Consider the following 25,104-nt stretch of genomic DNA (forward strand, 5'->3'; position numbering starts at 1 on the left):
GACTTAAAACTGAGATTTACTCTCATGCCTCTGGCACTTGTTCCCCTCTTGCTTTAATAGGCCTCCTGCCACAATGTGAAGTATTTCTGAATATCTATTACCATAAAACCTGGCAAACTACAATTAAGCATTAAAACAGAAAAGCCCACTGTGGATTTTACAGACATTGCTCTTCCCTGTTCTAGCTTTCGATAGCTTTTACTTCAATGCTGGTAGGCTGCTGCAATCTTTTATCTAGAAAATGTATCCCATAGCCTGAAGTACAGCTGTCCAACTCCAAAGTGACTAGGTGCTGTATCCCCTGGAGACTTCAACCGCATGCTGCTCCAGATGGGACTAACCCAGCCAAGTCAGCATCGGCCAGGAAAAGCGGCATGCAGCTGAAGTCGGTTTCCCACATGCTGCTGGGGACAGGAGGAGGCTGGCCAGGTTTGCACTGGCCAGCAGAAGCAGCGGCAGAGCCACGTGCCGTTCGGGACAGGACGTGATGAGCCTGGCCAGAGTGGCAGGGGCTCAGCTGCATTTTCCCCCTGCCTGCACTGGTGAGTCCCGAGCGGCACATGGCTCCGCCATTGCTTCTGCTGGCTGGTGCCGACCTGACTGGCCTCTTCCCATCCCCAGAAGCATGTGGGAATCCAGCTTCAGCTGCATGCTGCTCCGGATGGAACAGACCTGCCTGGGTCAGCACCAGCCAGCAGAAAGGTCGGCGGAGCCGTGTACTGTTCGAGACTGACCAGCACAGGTAGGGGGAAAGTGCAGCTGAGCCCCCGCTGCTCTGGCTGGGCTCCTCCTCTCCTGAGAGGCACATGGCTACTCCTCTTCCCACACACACTGTGTTGGCAACGTGTGTGTGGGAACCTGGTCCCTTCCCCAACCCTTCAGCAGCCATTAGGAAGCTGCTGAGGGGCTGCGGGAGGGACAAGGGATGGGAACGAAAGTAAACACTGTTTACTTTAGTTTCCCGTTGCAGCACCTCAGGCTTCAGAAAATGCCTTGGCGGGCCACATGTTGGACAAGCCTGGTCTACCACATTTATTTACGCCAAATATCTTGGTGCTAAAATAAGTGTACCTTATAACTGTCACTTTGTAAAGGAAACAGAATACATCTTATGCAAGAAATGAACCATACTGAATCCCCTCCCTGCTGCTGCCTGCCCTCCGCCTCCCCAGCACAGTCCCAGCCCAGCCTCCACACCAGGAAGAGACCAGCACAGTCCCTAGCCCCAAGCCTGCAGCTCACCCTCACCCCATGCACAAATTCGGGGGGCATATACACCCCATGCCTCCCCTGGGGTTGCGCACACTGGTGGAGAGCTGCCCGCCCCTCGACGAGCCACTACAGCTCCTTCAAACCCTGCCCCTGCTCCACTCCATCTCTCACTGGGGGGGCCTCTATCTGCACCCCCCCCAAACCCCTTCCCTCCCTCAAAGACTTATTGGCCAGATGCTGCACTCCAAGCTGCCTAACTGCATTCCTGGCCGTGTGCACGTTGTGGCTGCATGCATGCATGCAGCATTTATCAGTTACACCAGCCAAAAAAAGCTGAATGCCGATGTCAATTTTCTTTTTATCAACACTGATCTGATATGGATCGATATATTGGTGCACCACTAGCAACAAGCAAATTTTAATCTTCCATTTAACGTTCCAAAGATTAACACAAATATGGCAAAAATTATTGTATTATGGTGTCCTTTTACATGGATCACAGAAGGAATTCACAAGCTATTTTTGGATTATTTATTTGAGAGATGTGTGTGGTAGGAAAATAATAAAAGAAATTACATTTCAATTTGAATTAAAATACAAATTTGTTAATGATAGAATACAGAAACTAAGAAGGCTTATGAAAAGAAATTGGTCCACCCTCCTGCAGATACAGGATGTTTTTTGCATGTAATACATTAAGAGCGTGGTATATTCTAAATTTAAGGTAACTCCCAAATTTAAACCATCTATGTTTCAGGTTAAGTCCTCAGTGTAAAAATCTTGTATGACATTCTTCCTAACTTTTCCTTTATTTGGTGTCATTTTATTACTCCAATTCATCTAAAGTAGTGGTGCCCAACCTTTTGCCCCCCTCAGAGTGGGAGAGATGGCGCTGTCTGTCCATGGGCTAGATCTGGCCGTTGGGCCTGATCTGGTTTGAAGGGCAGCAAGGTGAGTCCTGATCTGGTGGTGTGGGAGGCAGAGGCAGGGAGCAGTCTAGCCCCAATTCAGGCATGAATGGGAGGAACGGGGTGTAACCCGGCCCCAATGTGACTAAGTGGAGGGAGGAAGCAGATGTGGCCAAGCTTCAATCCAGCCCTACAAGGCTTGGGAATTTTGACGGCAGGAGAGGGGTGGCAGCATTACTATTAGTTGCCATGGGTCCTCCACCACCAAGTTTCCCAACCCAGGAGGAGCCCTGCAGGATGGGTACCATGGCTCCACAGGCTGCATTTGGCCCCTGGGCTGGAAGTTGAGCACCCCTGATCAGTTAGAAACATCTTCGTATTTTCTTCTCTGCATAAAGATCACACATTTTTTCTGAGTTTAACTTTAGAAACTTTATTTAGAATGGATTATTGGTTGTTTACATATATAAGCACCAAAAATTTCCAATATATATATAAAACCAGGAACCTGAATATGAATTACAGCCTAAAGAAACTACCTTATTTTCCCAAGTCCTGTACACGAAGAAACCGTAGAAAGTTTGGATAACAAGTAATTTTAAATTTAATTTTGCTTTTAACAATTTATATTTCTCTCAAGAATTATCCATCTCAATCATCATCCTGGCTGCAGGACTGGAAAAGCCTCCTTCCAAACTGTACAGATTCTGCCAGCTCAAAAAATGGAAGAATGAAAAAACAAACCAGAATTTTCTGCAAACTCACTTCACAACAACCACAACAAAGAAGAGATTTCCTTAACTGGCTGGGAATTAAAAAAAAAAAGTGTTATCTTTAAAATATTATTACAACTCAAAGCATTGTATTATCATTTTAAAAAGGCTATAAACCTTTATCAGTGTGATTTTTAAACTTCTGCAAATTACATAGCATGCAAAGAACAAGCTAGGACCAAACTGCAAAGCAGAAATTAAAAGGCACAAACATTGCCTTTTAACATTCTTCTTCCATACAATTTTGTCCCTTCCCCTCCTCTACCCAGTATTTTAAACTCATAGAAAAACATTAAAAGTGCAAAAAATGCTCTAGTAAGATTCAGAAGGCAGCACTGCCCTGCAGCATTTACCTAAAAGATGATTATGCCCTTTTGCCAGAATGGTATTTGCTGACGTGCTGCTGTCAAACAACAGCAATGGATTACCTTGCTTGATTCCCCTGAGGTCAAATAAGGTACTGATTTTGATGTTTTATCACATGGACACAGGTTCCCAAATTCAGACTGCCTGCAAAAGTGCAAAGGTAATTATTAGCCTGGTCTCCTCAGGATGGCATTCTTCCCTGTCATAACAACACCTGGTTCAGGGCTCCAGCCCCACTGGTAAAGCGAAATACAGCACAGACCTCCATGCAACCAATTGGATATTGATTCTATGAGAAGTTTCCATAAATCAGCATACCAAAGTACCTAGAAGGAAAGCTGAAAAAGGGCCCGGCCATCTCCAGGGTTTACAGATATTGGGAAAAGACTATAGAGGTGACACAGCAAAACTGTAACTGAAAAAAATGATGGCCTTCTGTTGGCTAATGCTGTACTGCAAGGGTTGTTTTGTGTTAACTAACAGCATATCAAGGGGCCAGCAAGCTATGGCCTATAGCCATATCCAGCCCACAGAGTTCTTGGTTCCAGCCCACGGAGCTGTCTGTGGCTTCAGCTGCATTCAGCAACAGGGCTCTGCCTGTGCTGTGACACAGCCAGGCATCCATGGGCTGAATGGCAAATGTGGAGCTCTTCCTGTGCCACCTCTGGGCATCAGAGAGACTGGCTGAGGAAATGGGATTCTAGTGCCTGGCCACCTCACATCTGAGTCAAGTCATTTCAGCTCCACCTGGAAAACACTGCCAACCCCTAACACATTATTTACTTATCTTTTTGCCATTTATGTTTAATAGGATAATGCCTTTGCTGTGCTATGTTCAGCTTTGAACCAAACTCCCAGTGCATTGTGAACACACACGTGCACACATGCTTTACATAGCAAAACTGAAAAATTGCACAAACCCAGCAAAAGCTGCTATAGGCACACTGAAAACCAACGCATGGATACCGGGCTTTTGCACTACTTCAAAGCTAAAACTTAAGAATTTATGCACCATTTTATTTTTTTTTCTTTTAAACTCCAAAAGCTTAGCATGAATTATCTTTTGTATAAATGTTTATGATATTTTATTCTTCTGTGACAATGGGCAACTGTTTTCACATCTGAATATCTCAAGAGAGATGGGTGTATTATATGTGTATTTAAAACAGTGTCCCAAAATATTTAATTAGCTGGCAGTCTGGAAAATGCTAACAATTTAAGGAGCGGAAAATGGATAAAAGAACTATGCCATGAAACTGTTCAGAACAGAACACAAAACTGTAGCAATGCTTTCATTAAAACTAAACACAAACTGTTCTACTCCTTCATTTGTAAAGGAAGCCAGCTTATATCAAAGAAATGCTGTGATGAAGAATTCTTTTCTTGTCTGACCCGCTTTAGGCCAAGCTTAAAAAAAGGCTAAACAGGATTTTCTGTAAATTCAGCATTTAAAATCCTAATTAACTCCTAGTATAGACAATGTGGAAGACAGTGCTAAGGAATTCAATTAAAAACCTTTCTTTTCTGGAAGAGTTCTTTGGGCATTAGCAGATCCAGATTGTAACCAATTCCCTATGAAAAGCAGCAAAAACCTAAACACTTCATTCATCCAGTGTTGACAAGGGCCCAAAAATAAGTAAAAACCAACTGAAAGATGCAGCAATACTGATATCAAAATGAACCTGAAAGTGAATCTGCAGAAGCTTTCAGTCAACACGGAATTTATTTAAGCCAAGCAGACAGACACTTTTTTGCTTTTTAAAACTGCTAGCAGGTTAAACAATCTCTCTCTAAATTTCATCCCGAACAGTCTATGTACCAAAAGTGCTAAACAATATTTTAAATTTTGTGGGTCGGTTGGGGTTTTTGACCTACAGCAAGTAGCTGAAACTTCTGGTAGCAGAAAGGAAATATACCTTCTTTCCCCTCCCCTTTAGGCAAAGGACAGAAAAGACTCAGCAAGCAGAGGAAGTGGTTCTATTTTCCCATTCCTGGGCACAGCAAATTGATATAACAACTAACCCACCATACCCTGGTGGGCCAAATCCAGTCTTCAGGCCATAGGTTGAATCCCCAAGTTGGCCTACTCTAGCAACCAGATGGTGACACAGGCAATAGGAGCTGGGTCTCCCAAGTCCCCAGCTTAGGGCCCAAACTAGGAGTCCACCCTTTCCATATTGACCATTTTCAAAGCTCTATCATTCAACTAACAGTACATAGATTTCATAGACATTAGGGCTAGAAGGGACCTCGGGAGATCATCGAGTCCAGCCCCCTGCCCAAAGGGCAGGAAGTCAGCTGGGGTCGTAGGATCCCAGCAAGATAAGCATCCAATTTACTCTTGAAGGTGTTCAATGTAGGTGCTCGAACTGTTCCAGACCTTGGGGGCTCGGACAGTAAAGAAATTCTTCCTTATATCCAGCCTGAAACGGTCTTGCAGGAGTTTGTGACCGTTCGACCTCGTCATCCCTTGGGGCGCTCTGGTGAACAGACGTTCCCCCAGATCCTGGTGGTCACCCCCGATAAATTTATAGGTGGCCATCAGATCACCCCTAAGCCTATGCTTTTCCAGGCTAAAGAGTCCCATGGCTCTCAGCCTGTCATCGTAAGATCTGTTTTCCTGACCTCTGATCATGCGCGTGGCTCTCCTCTGGACTCTCTCAAGCTTCTCCACATCTTTTTTGAATTGTGGAGCCCAAAACTGGACGCAGTACTCCAGCTGCGGCCTCACCAAGGCCGAGTACAAGGGGAGAATGACGTCCCGGGATTTGCTCGAGAAGCATCTATGCACGCTAGCGTTTTGGTCGCTTTATTAGCCGCAGCATCGCATTGCAGGCTCATGTTCATCTTGTGGTCAATGATGACCCCCAAGTCTCTTTCTTCTGTAGTGCTATGCAACGTAGCACTGCCGAGCCTATAAGGGTGCTGCAGGTTTTTCCTCCCAAGGTGGAGAACCTTGCATTTTTCGGTGTTAAACACCATCAGGTTCTCGTCTGCCCATTTGCTGAGCTTGTCCAGGTCAGCCTGGATCACCTGCCTGTCCTCTGGCGTGGATGCTTTGCCCCAAAGTTTGGTGTCATCGGCGAACTTGGCCAGTCCACACCTGACTTCAATGTCCACATCGTTAATGAAGATGTTGAACAGTATGGGTCCCAGGACAGAGCCTTGAGGGACCCCACTGGTCACAGGGCACCACGATGAGTGACTGCCATCAATCACAACCCTCTGGGTCCAACCACAGAGCCAATTTCCCAGCCAGCAGATCGTGGTGGAGCCAAGGTCACAACTGGCCAGTTTGGCCAAGAGGTAATCATGGGATACCAGTTCAAAAGCTTTTTTGAAGTCAAGATATATGACATCAACCTCTTCTCCCTTGTCCAGGTGATAGGTCACCTGGTCATAGAAGGAAATGAGATTGGTCAAACAAGACCTACCCGCAACAAACCCATGCTGGCTATCCCTTAGAATGTTAGCCTGGACCAGTCCCTCAAGGATGGCCTCCTTAATAAACTTTTCTAGGATCTTCCCCAGGATAGAAGTCAGGCTAATGGGCCTGTAGTTAGCCGGATCCACTCTCCTCCCTTTTTTGAAGATCGGCACCATGTTGGCCTTCTTCCAGTCTTCAGGCACTACACCAGAGCACCAGGAGTTTTCAAAGATCCGTGCCAGGGGCTGGGCTATGACGCTCGCCAGCTCCTTGAGTACCCTGGGGTGTAGATTGTCAGGGCCGGCTGACTTGAAGGTATCCAGCTCCTCAAGGTGTTCCTTCACGAGGTCAGCATTTATGGAGGGTAGGGGATCCCCTTCACCCAGATTTCTCTGTCCCATAGCAGGCATGGGCATCCCATGTGACTGACTGATGAAAGACTGACGCAAAGTACCTATTTAATAGGTTGGCTTTTTCCTGGGCATCAGTTGTCAGTTGCCCCATCTGGTTTAGCAGGGGTCCAACGTTGCTCTTGCTTTTCCTCCGGCTCCCCACATATCTGAAAAAGGACTTTTTGTTGTCCTTGATGCATGAAGCTAGTTGGAGTTCAGTTGCAGCCCTGGCTTTCCTGGTTTGCTCCCTGCAGGACCGGACCAGTGCGGAGTAATCCTCCTTGGAGGTGAATCCTGTCCTCCATCCTTTGTAGGCTTTCCTTTTTAGCCGTAGGAGGTCTGCTAGGTCCCTGGAGAGCCAGGGGGGCTGCTGTGCCTTCTTGCTGCCTTTCCTCCATGTTCGGATAGATTTAGCTTGTGCATTGAGGATCGCTTCCTTGAGAAGCAACCACTCTTCTTGAACTCCCATCTCCCTGGGGTCATGGTCCCTAAGGGCCTGACCGACAAGCCTCTTGAGTTTGTCAAAGTCGGCTTTTCTGAAGTCAAGGACTTCTGTGTTGCTGACTGACTTGCCAGCTTTACGGCGGATGGTGAAGGTGATCAGCTCGTGGTCGCTGTCACCCAGCTTCCCATCGATCACTAGGTCGCCGATTAGGTCGTCCCCCGTAGCCAGTACCAGGTCGAGCAGTGCTTTGCCTCTCGTTGGCCCATAGACTTCCTGAGTAAATTCATGCATAGGTATACCCGAGTAAACTCATGCAGAATGGAGAGACATCAAAAACTAAAATAGGAAGAGGGCCAGACAGGGAAACAAAAGTAATCCTGGTATGAACAAACCATTCCAATTTCCAGACAGGAAACACTGCCTTCAGAAAAAGTACCAAAAGTACAGAGAAGGTAGTTTCCTCACACCACGAAGCAGGAAAACTGAAAAACTGGAGAAAGATGACAGGAGAAAAAGAAAATGATAAACTGGGTCAGCTCTAACTCATAGAGCTTATGACTTACTAGTATGTAGGGGGGGAAAACAGTTTCAGAGAGCCAAGTGTTCTTACTTCCTAACCCAGAGAAAACCTAACGGACTGAGGGACAGCCCAATCAGCATCTATGGAGGGAGAAAGAAGGACTACTCCATAGCATTTTACAGACATGATTCAGCGACAATGATAAATAATGGGATTTGTCTGCTCAACCTGAAGGTGAGAGAAGAGGGTAACAGGGGAAGTGCAAAACAACAGAAGTAACTCCAGGCTTGTTTACAGCAGAAGCTTCTCTACTGTACCCCTTAATGGAGATAAGGCTGGAGTGTGTGCTAACAGAAGCTTTTCAGCTGTCATACCTACACTTCTTCCCCAAACAGCATAAGCTAAGCCTGTCAATACCGCTGCATCAACACTCAGAAAACCATTTTACTAGCATAGCTAGGTCAGCTAATGGTTATTTTTTCATATGCTCCACACTGATGCACTTATGCAGCAAAACTGAGTTAAGTAGTACAGACTAAGTTAAGCACAAGTTATCTTTGCAGAATGCTTTTATTAAGCAAATTCCAAGATAACATCTGTACATTTTTCATTAACTCCCTTTTAAAGAAAGTTCTCTCAATTTTCATATATTCTGAGATAATCACCAGTTAATCAGGTAGTACTGAGAAAAGAGCAATAACAGAAATCTCCCTTTACCCCTGCAATCCATTTTATGCTTAATGACATACAACCTCTGTCTGTTATTGGAATCTTGCTTAACAGAAGCAGCCACATCTTAGAATCAAATCTACGCGCCAAAAACATTGTATTGTGGGCATTTTCTATCTCTTATTAGCTTCTTTGCTGTACAAAAACAAAAGGTTAAACCATAATATATGCATACAAACATTTTCTCCTCACTGGCTATTAGAATCAGTGGGTAAGAACAACAAAGTGCCAAAACTGTACAGACCCTTTCAACAAGACTCTGTACAGGCTTTTAATTTGGTGCCACTTATTAAGATCACTTATTAAAATTAAAAGTGCTCCACCCAATCGGATAATAACCCACAGGCACTATACCAGATTTTTGGTGGGTAATAGGCAAGAATTTTGGTGGATGAATTTTGGTGGATTTTTACAGGACCAACTACATAGTTGGGGGAGACAAAGACAAGCTTTTAGACACAAAGTACACTTCTCAACTGAGAAAGCAGACACAGCTTGAGCTAAATAGCCAATAGAACAATGACCCATGTAAAATTCCACATGTAAATAAAAAGTCTATTTAGAAGGATGGAACAATGTTGTGAAACATGGGAAGAGAGACATTACCACGAGTAGCTAACAAAGAAAAAAAAAAAGAATGGAATCACCTGATTAGCGGAAGTCCAGGATGATTTGAGAGGGAAGAGGGTTGTTATCACCTGTGGAGTGTAGGAAAATTAGCAGGGATCGCAGGCAGATATAATGAGCCTTACAGTCAGTATCTGTGGTTAGTCCTGGTTTTCTCATGTCCAGTAAGCTTATGAATTTGTCCCCAGGCCCATCTTCTAAACGTGTTTTGTAAATGTCCACCGAGCATAAGGATTGTAAAGGCAGAAACAAAATGTTTGTTCTGTGAGAAGTGCTCTCCTAGCCTTGTTCATTGTTCCTTTTTTCCAGTGATCATTATTCCTGATTTTTTTAATGTCATTCTGACACATACAAAAAGCATATCATAGCTTCTAATGAAACTTCTCTTATCTGTCATGGTGTTAATTTTTTCATAGAGTCATAGAAATGTAAGGCTGGAAGGGACTTCAAGAGCTCATTGAGTACAACCAGGGATCGAACCTGCAACTTTGGTGTTATTAACAACATGCTAACCAAGCTACACAGCTGCTCTTACTGAGCTACACAGCCACTCTTTTTAAAATTCTGGACTCCACAGGGGCTTCTCTGCCACCTTGAGGGGGTCAGGTCCACACACAGCCTCCAACTCAAACTTCTAGGCCCTACCATAGCACTCAAAGCCCTGAGCCACTAGGATGCTATCAGCAAGAGATAAACTATCAACAGGATCAGTGAGACTAGCACAGGGGCGGGCAGTTATTTCAGGCGGAGGGGCACTTACTGAGTTTTCGCAAACCTTCGAGGGCTGCATGACAGGCAGCCAGGGGCAGATAAATATTAATTTTCTAAATTTTTTAGAGGTCCCGTGGGCTGGATGGAATGGCCTGGCAAGCTGCATCTGGCCCATGGGCCACATCTTGCCCACCCCTGGACTAGCAAGACAATATTTTAAAAAGCAGTTTACAGTTTATTTCTCTGTTTACTGGACTAGTTACTGGAGTACCCCTCTGAGGAAATCAGAGACTACTTTTTTAGTTTTGCTCTGCAGTGCACCTCCAACAATTAAAGGAAGCTATGGTTAGAGCTGAAGTGATGCAAGAGATGTCTAAATAAACAATAATTAATAGAACTCTTAGCAATAGCTAACCTTCTTGGCTCATGTGGATCTGTTCTTCTGCACAACAAGTACAGGGGAAAAAACTGGTGGACCCAAAAGCAGTTCTCAAAAACAGTATTACACTGTTTTCTCCATTACTTGTGCACCTAATGCATTTTCCAAACTATTTTAATTAATTTGCTTTTGGGGTTAAGAAAACAATATTTTGTTGTTCACAGTAATTATAGAGGTATTATCTTCCAACTATACCAAATATTTCAAGTACACAGATAACATGTATATCAATGAAAAGCACAGTGAATTTCCCATGGCTGATTTTCAGAGGTCACTTAAAAAACCCCCAACAACAACACAACAATTTTTTTTTTGAAGACTGAAGTAACTTGCAAGTCTATTTAATCAGCAATTTTATTCCAGGAGAAAATGCTACCTCCACTGAACTTCATTTAAATTTAGAAGTCACTTATCTACATACCTTAAATATAGGGGAGTAGGCATTTGTGCTTTTTTGTTTTAAGAAGCAGTATAAACAACATGTAAAAGCTACAAAAGCTGCCTGTTTAATTGTCAAAGCTGCTGCACTGCTGTATTTACACTCCCTTTTATTGTAGCGGTCCTGCCACTGTAGAACTTTTGTTTTGTCACAGTGACATGCACATAGTGCAGCCCAACGTCCTTAAATAGAATTCTCCCAAATTGCTTGCATTCAGATAAACAAATGCCATGAACAGGATCTAAGCCAAAATTTACAACAGGGGCTTTCATAATATTCATATTCAAGTCAAGGATATTTGTTTAGTCAGCTACCCAAAAAAGTCATTTTTTTATCTTTAAAATTAAAATACTCCTTTCATTCCTATACATATCTTGTCAGTTATGAATTATTTCTATTAGAAAATTAAACGTGTTTTTCAAATTATAGTGTGCGTGGGGCAGGGGGGAATCTACTGCAATCTAGCTGTAATCCTTAAAAAAATTCTTCCCTTGCAAAAATACATTTTGTTTTAAGAATCAGAATATTAACTTAATTAAAGGGGAAAAAAGCTGGAAAACCAGTTTTTTGTGGCTGTTAGCTAAAAAATATTAAAACAACAAAAATAATCAAAAACTCGGTAATGGGGTCAAATACAAAAAAAGTAAGATGTTTTACATACATCTCTTACACTACAAATTATATTAATTCAAGTATATTTCCTAGAAATCAAGTTAGCAGCTATCACAGTCATAAATACCATTCACATTTATTACCAAGTTCCTCTTCAGTTCCAATAACTGAATTCCATAAACTATGCATCATACCTTTAAAGTTTTGGATTTGTTTGAGAGTTTAACTCCAATGTTAGCAAAATTAGATTACCTTGCCAACAAAAAGTTTGAAAGTCTACCTTGTGCTATTACCAGTAAATAAAATCTGAGGTAAGAGCCCTTAACACTAAGAAACACAAGGAGCAGGGAAAGGGGAAGTTCCCAGTAAAACTGCTGCAAGGTGAAGTCTACTACTACACTGAAGAGACAGTTTTATCCATTTGGCAACATAACATTTGTTAAAAATGTGATATATAGGGAGAGAAGGCTAAGACACGGGACAGTGTTGGTCAGAGTGTAGACAGGAAAGCAGTCTGAGCAATATGGACAAGGAACAGGCAAGGTATGTTCGGGTGAGAGGGCAAAGTGAGAAAGGATAAAGATACAGCATTTTATTTTATTAAAATACAGCCTATCACAGACATGGCTGCAAAACACTACATACCTTCTGCTACTATGCCTTATCTGTCCAAGCCACTCAGCTTGACCCAGACAGAGTAATTGCTGGCTGCAATGTACTTGTCTTTCTTTTCAAGCTTCAAAATTAAAAAAGGTGCCTTGGGCAAAGTCATCTGAATTAATCTAACAATAGAAACCAGTCAAAGTTAACCGTTTATGCACACTACAGATAAAAGACTGAAAGAGCTTTAACACTTTCAGGAACAGCAGTGAAGTATCCTATGTTAATCTTCCTGGAAGACAAATGTTTGGGGAAGAAGTGTAGGTAGGACAGCTCTCTCCCTAGCAGTTTCAGCCCTTAAAGGAGCAGGGCATCTGAGTGCTCTGCGACACTAGCCAATGCCTTCTTCAGGAAAGGATTCTTTCCCTTTTCTTTCAAGCGTGAAATTGGGAGATTAACATAATAAATCTACAGGAGTCACTCAGAAAGTACTCTCATTTTTTCCTCAGCCAAATATTATTGAAAAAAATAAAACTTAAAAAAATGTAAAACTTCTTCAATATCACTAATGAACACTAAGCTATTTTTCAATAGTTTCCTTCTCTGTCACTGACCTTTTTCAACTGCAGGTTTCCCTCGCTTTATGCTGTACACGCATTCCTAGAAAACGGTGCACAACATAAATTCACGTAAAGGGAACCTACTTTACAATGTAACAAATAGGGATACATTTCAAGACCTTGACAGTACTGACCTCCAGACCCATTTCTACCACTTTTACTAGTCAATTTTTGTACTCACCAACAGCAAACAGTACACACAAGCACAGGGCACTCTCATAACGAGGACAGAAACTACAGAACCACGTGTAGCAGATGAGCGAGGAGCACAGATCCACATAGGAGGCTATATTTTGGTGCGTATCACTCCCACAATTCACAGCACAAAGCAGCTGACTGCAGGCTTCCACCACACTGATCATGCAAGAGTGAATTTGCCTCACATATAATGAATTTTTGGTATAAAAAGGGTCATTGCATAAAAGCGAATTCACACATACAGAACCCGCATAAAGTGACGGAAACCTGTAGTGAAGAGTGGCATGTATCCCAACATTGTAAAAGTCCTTTTCCTTGTACATCACTGTTGCACAGCCTCCACTGCTTCATGGCCATCTCTGAATGTCACCCTCATAATCCAACCCTCATCCTCTGGACTATACAGAGGATGTCAGTACAGTTTAGCTACTTGATGAAACTGCATAACCTGGTGTGTGCACAAGTGCTGTTATGCAGAAACAACACCACACACAAATCTTGGTCAGGACAACTCTCTCCATGCTGTTCCAGTTTTCAAGGTCTTAACATATATTTCTGAATTTACTGTGGCCTCCCCAGAAAGAAAGTCAACAAGAACACTTTCCATGTCCATGATTTGCTTAGGAGATAATAATTAAGATGCACTATACTTTCTGACTAACCCTCATACAATGTCAGGATTCACAACCTTGTTTCACTAGGGAAAAAGGCCAGGGACAGAGGAGACTATGCTGAAAAATGGTGTGTTCAGTGAAGATGTACAAGTTTTCCACATAAGTTTAGTATTTTTTCCTAAAAACACTGACTGGGGAGGGGGAAAAGAGGCATTACTTTCCGAACTGATTCTCCTACTATGAATCTAACCACCTGCCATCCAATATCAAACATTTTAGTCCCGAAAAATTTTGTAAAAAAGATGGTCAAAAGATCAACAAGAAATTCACCTAAACCAATGGCTCTCAACCTTGTTAAACTCAAAGAACACCGTGGAAAATGCTAACTCTTAGCTTTCACTCATGTTTTAACTATGGGAAAAAATATCAGAGAAATTCTTCTGTTGCAAAGAACTTTTGGAAAGACCACAACACATCAGAATGTTTTTTGTTGCTGTGGACCCCTATTTAATATCTCTGGGCTTATCTTTTGAATCATGTGCAGGTATGCAAACCTAACTCAAAACAAGTCAAGATCTACCTGTAGTCCAGGCTTCCTCCTTGGTTCCTTGCTGATGCTAAGCTCCCACAAAATAGCATCAATGGTAATATATTTAACCAATAGGGCTGGAAAAGAGACTGTCTCTTTCCAGTGGCCAATAAACTGCTCTTAGTAATACAGGGCTCTGCCACCACCCCACTGTGCTGCAGTAATACAGTATGCTAGGACATGCACCCTTCTTCCAGCCTACTCAGCAATGGTGAGATGTCACCTAGAGTACTGTATGCAATTTTGGACACACTTCAAGAAACATGTGGATACCTGGAAAATGTCTAGAAGGGAGCAACAACAACAACAACCAGCGATCTGGAAAACAGGAGAGGAGAAAAGGCTGGAAGAACCATGAGGGGATTTTATATCCATCTTGATATACAGAAAGGATTTTTATAGGGACAATGGTAGTTCTGTGTTCACAGGGAAAAGGACAAGTAGTGATGGGCTGAAGGTGTGAAAGAGCTTGATCCTGCAAGGGGATTCCTGGGGTGTGCATCTGTAAGTGGGGGAACCCCTGAGGGCTCCCCCACTTGCAGAAGCAGGTGTAGAAGCATGAAAGGCACCCCAGGAATCCACTGCAAAGAGATTCCTGGAGTGTGCGTTTCACACTGCCACGCCCTGGGTCAGGACACCATCTGAAAGCACAGAGAGAAAGAAACCTCCATGAGGTTTCCCCCCTCTGCAGATACGGTGCTTGCAGACATTGAAAAAAAAAATGGCACTTTACTTTAAAACTTGGCGTGTTCCTCTGCCGAGCCCCACACATGCTCACAAGAGGCAGTCCCTTAGTTGGACCCAGCTCAGCCAAAATCTGTAAAGTTTGGGTGCTTTAGTGGGGCTTTTTTGGCACTTTGATCTAACAGTGGATTGAATCAGTTAGCTTTAGCTAAAGCATCAAAAACTCCACTGAAGCACCTGATCTTTACAGACACTGCAGAACTGGGTCTAATTAATATGCTGCTGCTTCCAGAAAAGCACTGGGGTTTTTTGTTTGTTTTTTTAAACATCTGCAAGCAGCTTAATCCCCCCTGCAGGCTGGTATCCCATAGCATCAGGCTCCCTGAAGCCCCAGGAGTGGCATGGACCTGACTCCTTGGAACAATGGTCTTGGGTGACACCTGTAGATACCAATAAAGTGGATCAGCTATGCCAGGACACGTCCTGGCTCGGCTGACCCCCCTTCCAAAGGCAACATCTGCTTCTGCAATAAAACGTTATACTTTTGAAGTTACATATTAGGAATAGCTTTCTAACTTTGAAGTAGATGACCTAGAGCACTGGTGCTCAACCTCCAGCCCAAAGACCAGATCCAGCCTGCAGGGCTCCTCACAGGTCTAGAAATTTGGTGATGGGGGAGTGGTGGCAATTAACACTGTTTTCACACCCCTGCCACCAAATTTTCAAGCCCTGCAGGCCAGATGACATAGCCTTACGTACTGGATCTGGCCCACAGACTGGATCCAGTTCATAGACTGACCCCATACCACTCACCTGGCCTATGGGCCCAGAAGGCTAGGCACCATTGATCTAGAAAGGTTGTGGAATTTCCATTACTGGAAATTTAAGTGTAGGTTATCCAAACAGTCATCTGGAATGGCTTAGATAGGGACAATCCTGCCTCAAAATAGAAGCTTGAACCAGATAAGATACCAAAGGTCCTTTTCTAGACCAATTTTTTTATGATTATTCTGACACCTCTATTTTAAAAATCTTTGCACTAATATATGTTCTTGTTTATTATGGTCTGCCTTTCCTTTTTTTCAAAATTCTTCTGTCTTTCAATTTGTGGGTAGTATCATTAGATAAATCATCATTATCCACATTCTCAGCTTTATCCTATCATCTGATCACCCTTCCTCTTTCTCTCTAACCTTTTTAATTTATGGTTCGCAATACTATTGGTTAAAATGTTTTACTCCCAAACAGTTTTAATGAAGAAAAGTATTCAGGCATTGCAAATTTATTGGCGGTATAATTCAGTGTTACCTCACTCTTTCAAACTGGATCAAACAGCAAAGTATTTTGCTAAAAACATGCTTCATAGAAAGGGCAAAGATACAGTTATTACCTAGTGAAATAAAAAGTCACTTTTGTGGCTATCAGGAAGCTTTGGGCCATGGCTGTGATAGCCATGACACAGGATATAAAGTGTGAGACAGACCAAAAATACCCTTTTTTTAACCAGGACAAGTGCAGTGTGTATGTTAATGCAAATAAACTAGGATAATGATGTGTCAAGTTAACTCTGATGTCACAGTCTCATTACCCTAGCTCTTAAGACTTCCATTGTTTGCCAATACCAGCAATTTATAGTGTATGCTGAGTAAAGCTTTTAAAATAATTCTGGGGACGGTTAATATTGTGAAAAAACTACCAGGAGTTAAACTGCACAAAAAAAAGTTTCCCAGTTTGAAACTTGGCTTAAATTTAGATACAAGTAGAATAGTTCAGATCAGCCCCACATTTGTATTAAGAATTCAAAACAGTATCAGCTAGAGCAGTGACTTTTCCCCAGTTAAATATGGCAGAAAATACAGAAGAATTAGCCAGCCAGACAGCTCTTAAAATGTAATAAGCTTTGAGTGCCTTGATACAATCTCCATACTGTCTATATGTCATTCATCTACGAACAGCTGCACATTCACTTACCACTGATGTCACAAGCCCACATAACGATTGTACTGTTCATGGGACAGGAGGAAAGAAAAGGTTAGGGGGGAAAAGGAGAAAGACGGGGGAGAGGAAATGGGTGGGGTGAATGATAAACTACCTCTAAGGTCACAAATCTACTATTACCAGGTAGTCTATACTTAAATGGCATTGTTAGCTCATAAACCATTGATACAGCATCTCCAATGATTCTGCAGCATACAAATGATTTGATCAGGGAGTAAAAGAAGGAAAAATAGAGGCATTTGATATCAGACTGCTCATAAGGTAAGAATACAGAGAAGAAAGGAGCACCAGTTGAATAATCCACTCATTTTATTATATAAATAGGTGCCTCTTTCAGCCTGCTCTAAAACAAATGGCAAAACGGTAATCCGTTTCTTGGATTTGGCTTATTAAAACAAAAAAAATTCAGATCAAATCTCGGGTTGTCCATGGGGTTCTGTCAGAATTTCTCATCCTGAAACCTCTCTCCTAAGAAAGCCATTTCCAACCTCTTACAGTTGGGACAGTGAGCCTCACCAAGGAAACAGGACTGCTAATCCCCTCCCTAGTAAAATGAACATCTGATAATAGAATAGGCTGTTTCAGCCAGATCCTCTCAACTACTTAAGCATAGCTACTTAAAAAGCAATAATATTGTGGAAGCAGATATTTCCTGTAACATGATTAATTATAACACATCCTCATCTCTTTAGCACATACATATTCATGTATGTTCATGTGTCTACATATCAAAACACTTGTAACAGGTCTCACAGGTATACACAAATACTCCCATACAAAACCTGTTAAACATTAACAGTACTTAAAAGTTAAGGGATACCAGAATTAAAAGTTGACTTTGTAAATGATCCAGACTCCTGTGCACATGCATTCTGCTACAATCTTAATTTACATACTGTATTTTCCAGGGGATTCCACTTCAACCAATGCACAGGATGAATTGTTCTCATTAAACAGGTGGCTTTTCTTTTTTCCTTCATCATTCATTATGTGGCCCTACACTTTATATATTGCATACCAAAGCATGCACTGAATATAGAACTATTTACCTTCCTTAGAGGACCACCACAGGAAAAACCCATAAGTGTTTCACAAACATTAATAAATTCATTTTCACAATATTCCTGTGGGGAAAATATTTTCTCTATTTCAGGGGTGGGGAACAGATGCACAGAGACATTAAGGCCAGAACTGTAACCTGAAATTCTCAACCTGAACAACTGTGAACTTGGCTTTGCATCCATGTGGCATGTCCTGGGTCCAAAATACAGTTGGAGCTGTGAGTGCTCACCACTTCTGAAAATCAGGCAGCTGGCTGTCTCGGGTTGGACACCCTGGCTGTGTCCAGACGTGTGGACATTTGGTTCCCTGGGGACAACTAGCAGCAGCTCACCTTGCACCACCACTACTTGTCCCTGGGGAATGCCCATGCCACGCACACTCTGGCACGCAAGTTACCATGGGGGCCCTAGGGGAGGCTGAGGCCAGCACTGGGCTGGCCCCAGCAGCCTTACCTGGGACCCTCCCAGACTGCAGCAGCAACTCTGCCATGCAGAGCCTGGCTAGCAGCTGCAGCATGGCTCCAGGCAGTCCAGGTCTGCTTTTGAGCAGCGCACATTGCCTGTGCATGCGCTGCTCCGTTTTTCTCCACAGGTTTTTTAGTGACTGAATATCCAGGGGTCAAAAAAACCCGCAGAAAAAAAAAAAAAAGCAGAGCAGCACAAATATAAGCAGCGCAGAAAACAACTGAACGTGCTGTATGTGGCACCACAGATGCATCTGTGCAGCCACACACTGCACGGCTGTACTAGTTTGGACATGACCCCAGTTAGTGGTGATGTGTGTCAAATTTAAGCAACTTCACTAGCATCATATATGAATACCATGGAAGAAGAAGTAAATAGAACATATAATCCAATTCAAGAAGGTCCCTTCCAGCCCTAATGTCTATGAAACCTATGAAACTGGACAGGACTGTCACATCCACAAGCCGATCCTTCTCTTTCCCTGCCTCATATATTATATCTTAGAGACAACAGCCTCTTACTACACAAACCCTATTCTATTATCAGATGGTCATTTTACTAGGGAGGGGATTAACAGTCCTGCTTCCTTGGTGAGGCACACATCCAGGAGGGGCCAGCAAGGGACTACATGCTTAGGGGCAACCAACATGGGTTCATCAGTGGCAGGTCCTGTCAGACCAACCTGGTGGCCCTTTATGATCAGATCACCAGATCATTTGATGCAGCGGTAGCAGTAGATATAGTCTTCCTGGACTTCCGGAAGGCTTTTGACACTGTCTCTCACCCCATTCTCATTAAGAAACTGGGGGGCTGTGGTGTAGACACCCACACAGTCAAATGGGTCGCCAACTGGCTGGAGGGCTGCACCCAGAGGGTGGTAGTGGATGGGTCCTTTTCAGCCTGGAAGGACGTGGGCAGTGGGGTTCCGCAGGGCTCTGTCCTCGGGCCCGCACTGTTCAACATCTTCATCAGTGATTTGGACAAGGGGGTAAAAAGCACCCTGTTCAAATTTGCTGATGACACTAAAATGTGGGGGGATGTGGGCATGCTACAAGGGAGGAATAGGCTGCAATCAGACCTAGACAGGTTACAGGGGTGGGCGGACGAGAATAGGATGGGCTTCAACACAGACAAGTGCAAGGTGATGCACCTCGGGAGGAACAACCGGCACCATGCCTACAGGTTAGGGAACTCCCCTCTTGTCAGCACGGAGGCGGAAAAGGATCTTGGGGTCATCATTGACTCCAAGATGAACATGGGCCAGCAGTGTGGGGAGGCAGTTAGGAAGGCCAACCGCACCTTGTCATGCATCCACAGATGCATCTCGAGCAGGTCCAAAGAGGTGATCCTCCCCCTCTATGCGGCACTGGTCAGGCCGCAGTTGGAGTACTGCGTCCAGTTCTGGGTGCCACACTTCAAGAGGGATGTCAACAGCATGGAGAGGGTCCAGAGGAGGGCCACTCATATGATCAGGGAACAACAGGGCAGGCCTTATGAGGAGAGGCTACAGGACCTGAACCTGTTCAGGCTCCAAAAGAGAAGGCTGAGGGGGGATCTTGTGGCGTGTTATAAACTAGTCAGGGGGGATCAGCAGGCATTGGGGGAGTCATTGTGTAAGTAAATGCTGTGCAACTCCCTGTTGGCTCCCTCGCTGGTCAGGAGCAGCAAGGTATGTTTGGGGGGGGAGGGGAAACAGACAAGACCACCACTTCACATGTGCTTGCTCTTTTATTTAATGCTTGCAACCTATGCTGAAGATACCTGTTTAGCATTTTTGTTTCATCTTGTAGAATCTAAAGTGCATTCATATGTCTGCTAAGAGGTGTCAGACTGATTGAACAGACACACCAAGAATGCATGTATGCTCACACCATACTGACAATGTTTCATCCTTGAATGAAGAAGACTTGCTATTTTAGAAGGGCTGCTGCTGTTCCCTAGAAACCAGGTCAGTCAGGGACAGCAGTAGCAGCAGCGAAAAAGGGGTATGACCGCACTGCCACATCCCTCTGGATCCAAGCCTGGTGATGCTCCAGTCCCTCCTACCAGACATGACAGAGAACAGTCTTAAGTTCTAGTTGCCTTTCCTGGCCACTCATGAAAGTGGACTAAAACATCACTGCTTTGTTTCTACACAGCACACAGGAGCACCCTGCCAATTAGTGATGGAGGGCAGAGCAGCAGAGGGTTGTCAACACCTTTTCTTACAAATAAAAGTATAGCTATCTAATTGCCTTCCTCACCACACCATCCAGTTCACATTACTCGCACGATCAGGGGCAGCAGGGCAGACCCTATAAGGCGAGACTACGGGACCTGAACCTGTTCAGCCTCCACAAGAGAAGGCAGAGGTGAGATCTAGTGGCCTGTTACAAACTAGTCAGAGGGGACCAGCAGGCACTGGGGAAGTCCCTGTTCCCCCATGCACTACCAGGAGTGACCAGGAATAACGGTCACAAGCTGACAGAGGGTAGATTTAGGCTAGATATCAGGAGGCGCTACTTTACGGTCAGGGTGGCTAGGGTCTGGAACCAACTTCCAAGAGAGGTGGTGCAGGCTCCTACCCCGGTGGGGTTTAAGAGGAGGTTAGATGAACATCTTGCTGGGGTCGTTTGACCCCAGTATTCTTTCCTGCCATGGCAGGGGGTCAGACTAGATGATATGCTCAGGTCCCTTCTGATCCTAGAAACTATGAAACCCAGAGTGCCATTTACCACTGAACAAGGCAAGTATCACATGGAAAAGGTCCTAATTGATCATATATTTCAGGGGTGTGAAACATACAGATTCATCCAACCTCTTCTCTCCGAATTTGATTCAGGTTGTTGCTGCTTTCTCCTCACTGTCTAGACTGGGGGTCAGTAACCTACAGCCCATGGGCCAAATGTGGCCCCAAAAAAGTTTGGATCTGTCTTAGTAAGGTCTGACCCAGTCCAAGAGATTGGGCCACATGCAGCTCTGCTGAGCCACTGGCCTCTTCTCCAGTCCTCTCTGCTGCTCCCTCCACCTGAGCTCATCTTCACTGCAGAGAGGCCAGGAATCTGTGCAGAGTCTCCAGGGGCAGAGATCTGCAGCCCAGGACAAGAAGCTCGATAGAAAGCTCAGGCTTGCTGTAGCAAAAGGTTTCCAACCCCTGGCCTAGACAAGAGTAAAGGGCAGGAACTAAAGGATACAGATAGTATCCCCTGCTTTCAATTCTAGTGTTCAGCATCACTGCAGTTCTTAACATACAGAAGCTGAGTAGGCCTCCTCCCAAAACCCAGGCCAGAGCATGGCCAGTCAATCAAAGAATTGATTACAAAATTAAATACAATCAAATTTAGCTCCTACATCGCAATAACATGCTACTGAGCATATTCAAAACAGCAATTTTTGAGGCTTATCATTCTGCTAAATTTGTGGCAAGGGGTGCTAAACACAGAGCAACACCTCTATTAAATTTTAAGCCTATGTTTCAAAGCAGAGACTTTGACACTTCTCAACAAATCAGCCACAACAGTCCAAATCATTCAGCCTCATGGGCTAGATGAAAGTTGCTAATACTATGACAAAATTTCCACTTTTTATAGGACACCTTTCCGAGTTCCAACTCATTGAGATTACGGTCTAGTAAAGCTGGCCTCTGTCACTCACTTTCCAGTCTTCTGTCACATTGAGCTAGCTTGCCCCTGCACCCTTAAAAAGGTCTCTTTAAAGCATAGCTAGCTCTCCTGGACTCCTTTCCCCTTAAAACTTGACAGCCTACCAGTTCCTTGTGTTTGTTAAAGTCTGCTTTTATGAAGCCCAATGTCCTAATTCCACTGCTCTCCTTCCTCCCCTTAGGATTTTAAACTCTTATCTAATTTCATGATCACTAACACCCAGGTTACCTTCCACTTTCACATTCTCAATCAATTAATTCCTCCTTGTTTGGGAGCAGCAAACCCCCCTGGCTAGTCTCTCCACCAGCTGCATCAAAAAGTTATATCCAACATACTCCAAGAATTTGCTGGACTGCTCATGTAATACTGTGTTTCCCTCCCAGCAGATGCCACAACAGGTTCTGCAATTTAGAAGTTTCATCAATTGTTTAAATAAGGCCTAGTCCACCTCCTCTTAGCTTGGTGCCCTACAACAGATACAAAAACCAAAAGAAAGGAAGCTACTAACCTCTCCAAACCTTCAAGCCTGCTGGCCAGCTAAGAAGCTGTCTGTCAGTAGTGAAATTTGAACCCAGGCCTGGAAGTGAGGCAGTGACCTTAATGCAGCACCTCTGACAGTGTGGCCATCCATCCTAGTCTCTCAGGAACTAATTTTGCTTAAACTTAAAAAAAAATAAAATCAACCAGAGGCAGGTACCAACATAAATATTTTCACCCCAAACAGGCTCAGGACAGACATCCAAAAAGCCTGAATTGATTCAACCTTTGCAGGTTAGTCTAACCTGGCTAGGGTGAACTGGTTTGTAACCATATAGACATCCCCTCTGGACTGAAGAAATGCTGGCACATTCCTGCAATAGCTCAAGCTAGAAGCCAGGGGCTACTAGAGCAGCCCTCCCTGCCTTCCACAATTCTGAGCAGAGCTGAGCTGAGCTGAGGTGGGGTATGGTCAGGCCCCAGCAGGATGATCTGATTAGGGAGGGGTCCGCCCCCACACACACACACACACCTTGCTGCTCCTGACCAGCGAGGGAGCCAACAAGGAGTTGCACAGCATTTACTTACACAGCAGGGAAGAGCATTTATCATCAAGAAAACAAAAGCCTCCCTCATTAGTTCAAGCTCTTCTTAAACAACATTTTCCAAGAAAGGAAGGGAGGTACATTACCAGCTACCTGTTGATTAGCTTCAAAAATCCCTAAGCAGACACTGTCCTGTCTGCCTTAGACACCTCTCAGCATTAGTTAGCATACCAAATGCTGGCTACCCTTGTGATGTGGGACAGGGGAGGGAGGAATCCCTGCTTGAGAAGGGAGGGGGTGAGGGGAGGGGCAGCAGGAAGCCAGGCAGATGCCCCTGTGCTTGCTGTCTCTGCCAGAGCTCCAGCCAGGGGGTAGAGGGCCAACCCAGCTCTCTGGAGCAGAAAGCCCCATACCCAGGGCTGCTAAGCATCTTAGGATGCTGGGGGACTCTGGTTTAAGTTAAACCAGGAAGGGTTTAACTTAACCTCTTTCCTCTTTTGGGACAGACATTACATGAACTGGTTTGAACCACATCCGTTAAGTCCAGTACTACTACATCCAACCCGGTTTATCTTAAACTGGTTTCAGCCATTTTCAAACTGGTTTATGTGAACTGAATGTCTGTTCTCTTACAAGTTTAAACTAGTTTGATCACTTAAACCAGTTTATATGTAATCTCTGTCCCTATATTTAAGTTTGGTTAAAGTTATGCTCAATTAGAATAGGGTCTTGCAATGGGAAGTGAAAAGGAACCTAATCATAGGAGTCAGTTACAGCTGTTTGCTATATATACCTCCCAATTTACAATATTACACATGCTAATTTATTATTCCCTGAAGTTTAGGGCTGAAAGGGACCTCATGAGATCACTGGGTCCAGACCCCTGCTTACTGCCACATAGTAGGACAGTCCTTACCCAATATAGTTTAAAATAGACAAAACACTATAAAAAAGTAGGATAAAGGAAGCATTATTCCTATTTTACAGATGGGAATTGGGGCAGCTAGATTGTGCAATTTACCCAAAGTAACTTGAGTAATTGGCGGGGGGGGGGCGGGAATAACTCTCTGAATCAAGTTCTCCCAAGTCCTAGTACAGTGGCAACAGTTACCCTTAAAGGACTTCTATAAAGACAATTGCATGACTTGGCATGATCTGTCTAGGTCCCTTCCGACTCACTGATTCTATGATTCTATGACTTCAAGAGAAAAATCAGAAGTTTATGACGTATCATTACCAACTTCAACTCTCTCCCTTACTCTCACATAATATTCTCTCAAAAACCTCTAGTACATTTTTTCCAGGTAAAAAAGAAATTTATTTTTCTGAATCACATTTGCTATAGTTGAACATCAACCTGTACTATTAACATCACCAGAGAATAAGCCCAGATGGATCTCTCTCAGCAAGGAATTTTGCTTTAATGGTAGTCTGGAAGAGCTTAATGTCATTCAACACCAAATCTCTTCCCAATCCTCAAAAGATCCTTCCGTTAAGGAAGGCAAAAACCTGGATAAAAATATAAATTCTCCAAGATCTGTGAAGTAAATATTGCTTATTCAATTAGCTTGCAGTAAACCAATTATTTATTCAAGGCTTTTTAAGGCTCTTCTCCCACATTAGATGAAATTTTTGTATAGTTTGGGTCTTATCATTATGAAAAAAGTTTTTTTTAAATTCAGTTACACTTTCTTCACACAGTACATTATATTTTAAACTGTAGAGATGATGTATAATATTAGAAAATAAAAACAGATTTGTAAGATTACCTTACTGTTCACACTTCTTGGGCGTGGAGGGGGAAAAGGACTTAATGAAGAGAAAAAAATGCTAGCAAGAGCAAACTTGCTGTGCTATAACCCAGCTGAGTTACTAAAGTCTAAAGCAGGGGAGAGCAACATTTTTGGGCAGAGTGCCAAAAACACCTGCAACCCTGATTTGCAAGATGTTGGCATGCCAGGGGTGCCATGAGGGGCCCGTCCTTGTTGTGGAAGTGCAGCCCCAGCCCCCTC

The 25,104-nt window shown here is 43.7% G+C and overlaps 1 protein-coding gene across 3 annotated transcripts in view; it reads right to left on the minus strand.

Annotated features, from left to right (window-relative positions):
- The window catches only part of RNF19A (ring finger protein 19A, RBR E3 ubiquitin protein ligase), a 111,655-nt gene that overhangs the window by 51,896 nt on the left and 34,655 nt on the right, over positions 1 to 25,104 (minus strand). The window contains exon 3 of one of the 3 annotated variants that reach the window (XM_090040435.1): positions 3,322 to 3,403. The exons of the other annotated variants lie outside the window; for them this stretch is intronic. The gene's annotated coding sequence lies outside the window, so the exon portion shown is untranslated. The remainder of the gene's footprint in view (positions 1 to 3,321; positions 3,404 to 25,104) is intronic. 3 annotated transcript variants of the gene reach the window in all.

The sequence above is a fragment of the Crocodylus siamensis genome, chromosome 3 (assembly GCF_052110815.1).
Source record: "Crocodylus siamensis isolate JL-2025a chromosome 3, ASM5211081v1, whole genome shotgun sequence".
In the NCBI taxonomy this organism is placed as follows: domain Eukaryota; kingdom Metazoa; phylum Chordata; order Crocodylia; family Crocodylidae; genus Crocodylus; species Crocodylus siamensis.